The sequence below is a fragment of the Sinocyclocheilus grahami genome, unplaced genomic scaffold (assembly GCF_001515645.1).
Source record: "Sinocyclocheilus grahami isolate Dianchi unplaced genomic scaffold, SAMN03320097.WGS_v1.1 scaffold5.1, whole genome shotgun sequence".
NCBI classification, from domain to species: domain Eukaryota; kingdom Metazoa; phylum Chordata; class Actinopteri; order Cypriniformes; family Cyprinidae; genus Sinocyclocheilus; species Sinocyclocheilus grahami.
The window spans coordinates 3,803,583-3,810,986 of NW_015505184.1; positions in this window are offsets into that span (position 1 = coordinate 3,803,583).

Sequence of the window (7,404 nt, forward strand, 5' to 3'; positions counted from 1 at the left end):
TTATTTAATAACTACGGAGCTCCGAATATAATTCGAATTAACAATTCGTTTCTACGACGTCAGCAGGTTTTATTATTTTTTTTAATTAATTTATTATTATTTATAAATTTTAAGCAATAATGATTTTAATAAGTAATTACGAAATATAATAATTCGCTCCATGATTTAGGCCTACTAAAACTAGGGAATGAATGAATTAACGAACGAATTCGTGGCAGCTAAGCCTAAACAAGAGAACGAATACTTCATTCGTGGCCATAATTTAGACTAAATGTCATGATCGGGGCTCCGTACAATCGAATATTAACCTTAGCCTACCTGTTTATTCATTTATTATGGTATGTAACTAGCTCACCTTTTGCTGCACCATGTTTGCGTAGCACATCCTCATGCTTTCTGTAATCAATATGAATCTGTACTAACTTTAACAGTCTCCCCGCACTCCCTCTCAGTTTCTTCTCCCTGCCCATTCTTAACTTTGATTTTTACTTTACATTTATGTATAAGGCTATCTGCTAACAATATCTGAACTCCATAACTGCTCTACTATTCTCGATCTCTACAGATTCTCGATCTCGAACAAGCAAATCACCAAACGGCATTCTGGGTTGAGCGAGCGGCGCTGAGCGTATTGAGCGAGCGGAGCGGAATCTTCAGAAAGGCGCTCTGCGCTCTTAAGGAAATATTACCACTACGCTCCCCGCTCCGCTCACATGCTCTGATTGGAACAGCAAAGTCCACTCAAAAATTGAGCCGACAGGAAACATCTATGTAGTACAGTATTGTTTCTGTCTGCAATAGCCCTACTGTGTTGTAGCATGGTGTTGGTACATGGGCAACTCTGGTAACGCTGCCCTCTCATTCATTGATCTGCTAACCATTATGTTATGCTCGCGTGTTCTGATAATAATAGCTTTCTAGGACTAAACATTATTTGGATAATTGGTAGAAAAAAAAAATAGTTAAATATCTTAACCCTACTGTTAGACCTACCTGAAAAACTAAAAAGCTATTTATTTAATTCGAAGGCCTGTCGTTATTTTTTATTTGTGCTATCATTATTAATTTCTTTATTTGTTCTTATTTTATTACTGACTGCTTACTTGTAATTTTTTTATTAAATTCTCATGCTACTGCACCAAAATTACCCCACTGTAAAATAAAAAAACACTGAGTGACCAAAAATTTGTGAGATAGCTAGTTAGTTATAATGGTAATTAAATAATGTTTACATATGTATAAAAGCCTACATTCAAATCTGTCATATAAGCTGGTCTCTTCATTAGAAATGAGCCTACTTATTGCCACCATTGATGAACAAAATTTCTTAATAATATAAAAAATATCTGTATGACATTATATTCTGCAGTTCTTCCCTGTTGTACCGAATATCTATACTTTTCAAATTATCATATCGAAGTTAGAAATTCAAATATTGTGACAAAATTAATTTTGTAGGGTGCCACAAGTTTGTTAAAATTTCCAAAGGGTGCCGCGACTAAAAAAAGGTTGGGAAACACTGTGATAGAGAACTGAATGTTAACGAAGGAAACAAGCACCTGAGTTCATCTGCACAAGACCTCCTGTAACTGTACACTACAGGAGACAGAGAGGCACACGAATATACAAGCTGCAACAAGCTGCCTGAGGCTTTTTATGTTGGAAGTTGTTGGAAATTGACAGGACTACTAATCAGAAGTGTGGTCAAGCTGTAGGAACAGCAGTCCGGCTGACAGCTCACAGAAATGTACGTGATGCTGTAGCTGGAGAGAAAAGGCTGAAAGCGGGTTTCCTGAGTGCATTCGACAATCTTTCGGCAGTGCCTGCACCTCTCCAGCAGTGATCCGCCCCTACTGACTCAATAATGGAGATTTAGCATCTGACCTCAGGTTAGTCAATGCCTCAGGAGAAAAAATAATGGTTGCATCGCCCTAGCTTTGCCTAGCTCTTAGCATTGCCTCCAGTGACAAAGTTTTCTTTCTAATTGGTACAAGGTGGGAGGAAGATTTGCAAGTTAACCAAACATCTGCTTGAAAACAACAGGATCAATATTATTTGAGTAGAAAACAAAACAACATACAGTTAATAGCTGTTTTCACATAACTGTAAAAATGTTGCACACAAAGCGGGGAAGTTCTGGAAGAGTGACTAGTGTGCAATCAGCAGAACATAGTCAGTCCAGTAAAAATAGACCATAACATTCCATTACCCTCTGGAAAGGTGTGCGTCATATAAGCAAATAATCAGCTGTATCAGACCATCCACTCACCTTATTCAGTAGCATTGCATGATCATGCTCTCTTATTTGAAAGGGAATGCAATAAAAACCACTATACAGTCATGGCCAAAAGTTTTGGCAGTGACATAAATTTTGTGTTTTGCAAAGTTTGCTGCTTAAGCTGTTGTGGTGTTCATTCACATTGTTTCTAAATTATTGTGTAGAGTGATCAGATACATTTTAATTAATTGCTAAAAGCTTAATTGGTCAAAAAATGAACTTTTTACAAAAAAAATAAAAAATCACAGTTTTTTTAATCCTGACACTAAATGACCAGTTAACATTAATTGACTAATCATATCAGCAGTACATGTGAAAGTGTGAATGAGTACTAGTCAGGTGAAATCACTATCATAGATCATTAGATTATAAGAGCAGACTGATTGCTATAAACGGAGGGAAGAAGTGCTTCCAATCATTGTGTTCTTTTTAGCGATGGATACCTCCAAAGAAACACGTGCAGCCATCATCGCTTTGCATCAAAATGGCCTCACATGCAAGGAAATTGCTACAAAGAATATTGCACCCGAAATAACCATTTACCGGATCAAGAACTTCAAGGAGAGAAGTTCGACTGCAGTGAAGAAGTCTTCAGGATGTCCCAGAGTGTCCAGCAAGCACCAGGACCGTCTCCTCCTGAGGAGTCAGCTACGGAATCGTGTCACCAGCAGTGCAGAGCTTGCTCAGGAATGGCAGCAGGTTGGTGTGAGAGTATCTGCACACACAGTGAGGCCAAGACTTTTGGACAATGGCCTGGAGTCAAGAAGAGCAGCAGAGAAGCCACGTACTTCTCTCCAAGAAAACGTCAAGAACAGACTGTGCATGAAGTACAAGACATTGCACATAATTTACACATAAATCACACATAAATTAATTTATTACATTTGATTTGGATACTATATACTATACTACTACAAATTGTTTAGATATTATCAATGGCTACTTTTTTGTCTTTATCAGTTTTTTTTGTTCCATTTTTTGTTGTTGTTGTTTCTTGAAACATTGATTTAAAGTGTCAGTTATTGCATTATTATTTCAGTCAAACCTATAAAACCCCTTTGTTACCCCAAACTACATTTAAAGGCTTTATCAGAGGAATAAAAGTAACCAATGCAGCTACTTAATCATCTGCTACTAGTTAACGCATTAACGTCCCCTTTAAATAACGTGACAGCCTTTGAACTTAGCTTTATTGCATGGCAAAAAAAAGTGTTACCTTGCCAAAGCACTGACAGAGCCCACTGATCTAATGTGGTTGTTGAGCGTTTCAAATGCAAACTTTGCATGCAACAATCATGCAGCAATTAACAGCACTCTGATCTAGTGGCATACAGGCATCGTCAGATTGACAGTACTCTAGCCCAATAATGTTGGGGGATCCAGTGGGGGTGGCAGTCATATTTCAGGGTGACCGTGCCACTCTTTATCACAACCCTGCTGAAAGTGCCAGTACGTGCGCTCATTGGCGCCCCTTCAGCTGGTGGCGCCCTAGGCGACCGCCTAGCTCGCCTATGCCTAGAAACGACCCTGCTACCATGAGTCCTGTGTTGTGCCAACAGTGAAGCATCCCGAGACCATCCATGTGTGGGGTTGCTTTTAACCAAGGGAGTGGGCTCTCTCATAATTCTGCCCAAAAACACTGCCATGAATAAAGAATGGTATCAAAACGTCCTGCAAGAGGGACTTCTTCCAATGATCCATGAGCAGTGTGGTGATGATCCATGCATTTTCCAGCATGATGGAGCACCACAAAGCAAGAGTGATAAAGAAGTGGCTCGAAGATCATTACATTGAAATTTTTGATCCGTGGCCAGGCAACTCCCCGGATCTCAATCCCATACAGAACCTGTGGTCAGTCCTCAAAAGGCGAGTGGACAAGCAGAAGCCCACAAATTGTGATGAACTCCGAGAACTAATAAGGCAAGAATGGATCGCCATCAGTCAGGATTCGGCCAGGAAGCTAATATACAGCATGCCTTTTCTGCATATTATGACATACATCTGAAACAACGTAGGGCTGGCCTTGTTTCAATTCATAGGTTGTTAATTGGATTTTGAGATGCGAGCGTTGCATTTAAAAGTAGAGACAGATGAACATGAGCTTGCAAGGGTGAGGTATAAGATGACTACATGATGAGGCATATGTTACTAGAGAGAAGTTTGACATTTTCACCTGAAAACTGATTACAAATTATGTGGATATGTATATGGATGAATTATTCACAATGAGATCAATAACATGCATTAAAAAAAATACATGTGAATTTTAATTTCACGCCGACTTTAAGTGATTTTGGTTGGGCTTAAATAAACTTAAGTGTCAATTTCGTATTTATCTCGCAGTCAAGATTGCAATTTTTGCAAATTGCAAAGCAAGTGCAATAGGTGTGTAATTGAGTTTATATATTTTGTCATTCTCATGCTCCAACAGAATTATGGGAAATTTAGTGTGGTGTGGTTGCACATGTCTGTTTCCTCATAAAGATGTTATTTACACATTTCTCTTATTTTGTATATTTCATCCTTCAGTCAATAGAGAGGATATATGTATTTCAATAGAAAGTGTATTTTCTGTGAATTGTTGCAAGTGATATTTAATATACACAATGTTTTGGAATGTGTAATCTTTTGGTGTAATGAATTACAATTTCTAAAACTCCCAAAGACAAGTTTTTTTTTTTTTTTTCTCAAGGATGGCACAATGTTAGTTCCGATAAAGCATTTATTAATTTCCTGGAGGCTGATGGGGAATTCCCAGCCAACCCAGACTCTCATCCTACATAAAGCTCTTCCAGTTTACTCATCTTAGTCAGGAATAGACCATCCATGTTAACACTCATCCAGGAAGGACTATTACTACATAATGTAAACTTACTTCAGTAGAATTACTTAATTCTTCTAAATATATGATGACAACTTTTCATATAAAATGTCCCTCATATTAAACATATTTTCATTCCATTACAGCTTATATAAGTTATATGGCAGAAATATATCAGGGCAAGTATTTAAGAGATAATCATTATACACACAGAAGGTCATTGTATACATGGCGCTTTATTCTGAATTTTTGGATGCAGCATTCAGCAGTCAAATATATTATATTCTCCTTTATTATTATTATTATTATTATACAAAAAGTCTTATTCATTTTATTTTTCAAAGCAAGCTATTTCATTTATATGTGCAAGACTTTCGATTATTTAGCCACTATGCAATAAAAAAAAATCACTCAGAAATTGCTAGTAAATTTCACAATTACAAAGGGCAAGTAACAACTTGAATTAAACATTTAAGTAGAAAAACTGAAATACTATTTTCTTTTAAAACATACTCCAATATTGTTTGTTTTATTTGCAACTTAGTAAAATCTTTTTTAACAACAATGTGCAGTTAATGGTACAACTATCTGGATTCATGATTACACTAATAAATAAATTATGATAACAAATACCAGTTTGCAACATCAAGCAGTCTAACAGTTTGTGTACAGCTGACACTGGAAGAAAGGTATTCAAGTTAATGGCTATCTGTTTGTACATTAAGAATAAGGTGGCTAAAAGGAAGAGAAAAAGGCATCTCAGCAGATTCACAAATTACAAAAACAACAACAAGAACAACAACAAAAACACATACATTAAAGACAAGTACATTTGTCAAAAAAAAAAAAAAAGATTATCCACTTCATTTCTCAATGCGAAATTAAGCTGTTTTCTGTGCGAGACTTATAGCCGCTTAGGGAAATAACAGGAAGAATAGCGGAGTGCAGTCAAAGGTAAAACAATTAGCACTACAAACCAGTGTGTTCATAACTAAGATAATACATTAAAATTATGCTTAATATCAAAACTGAGCGCCACAAATAGATTTTCCAAAAGCACTGCACGTTTCAAAATTAAAGGGGTCCTACTGTGCTCTTTTACAAAGTCTTGATTTTGTTTTGGGGTTGTACTAGAACAGGCTCTCATACTAGTTTGTTCGAAAAAACACATTATTTTTCACATATTTTACATTATTACAACACCTCTCTCCTCAGTCTGGCATGAACGGTTCGAATAGTTCTTGTATCAAATGAAGGCCTGCCTTCTGAAATACGAAATGTGCTGTGATTGGTTAGCTGGGCCAGCGTGTATTGTGATTGGCAGCACTCGGTGCCTGGTCGATAAATGCCACGCCCCTTACCATAGCCGCCTGCGAGCTTCAGTGTAAATATTGCGTCAAAATCAAATCAATTTGAGTGCGATTTTAACCCGGATGATTGTAACCACTCTAAGTTCATCTGCCTTGGGAAAATTTGCGTGTCTCCGACATAGTGATAACACTCGTTGCCTTCTCTAGTGCAGCTCAACCAGGTCTCGTCCCATTCGTCGCTATTTGTGATATCACAAATCCCCCAAAAAATGTGTTGTAGTCCAAACGAGTCGTTCGTTGTAGTTTTTGAAAAGTGATTTCTGTTAAATAAAATATCTCCTTTTGAAGTGGACTTTGAACTTTGTAACTTTGCAGATCTTTTTTATGCTCAAACAGCAACATTACAGATAACTAAAGTTGAAAAAGTGAAAAAGCATAATAGGACCCTTTTAAAATGCAGCGCAGGTGTTTTTATATGAATGTATCTTTGAAAAGAACGTCTAGGTTACTTGTGTAACCCTCGTTCCCTGAAGGAGGGAACGGAGACGTTACGTCAGTGACTGACGAATTGGGATCTCGCCCGAGAGCCCAATCACCTTCGAGTGTTAACTAAACAAGCCAATGACAGTTGGCGTGCGTGCTTCGCCACGCGCACCCCGCCCCGCAGCGCGGGTATAAAAGGAGAGCGCGTGCAAACGCACATCAGTTTTTCGCTGAGGAGCCGAGACTACGTGCCCCGGCCGTACAGCGGTGGTACAGCAACTGTGGCAACGGAACGTAACGTCTCCGTTCCCTCCTTCAGGGAACGAGGGTTACACAAGTAACCTAGACGTTCCCATTCAGTCAGTCACGTTCAACGTTACGTCAGTGACTGACGAATTGGGATCCGTATGGAAAACGCCACTATTGCTGACCCCCTCCAGTGCCCTGCGGAAGCCGGCAAGCCCCCCCACACCAGCTGGGGCGGAAGAGAGGACAGCGGCTAGGCAGAGGTG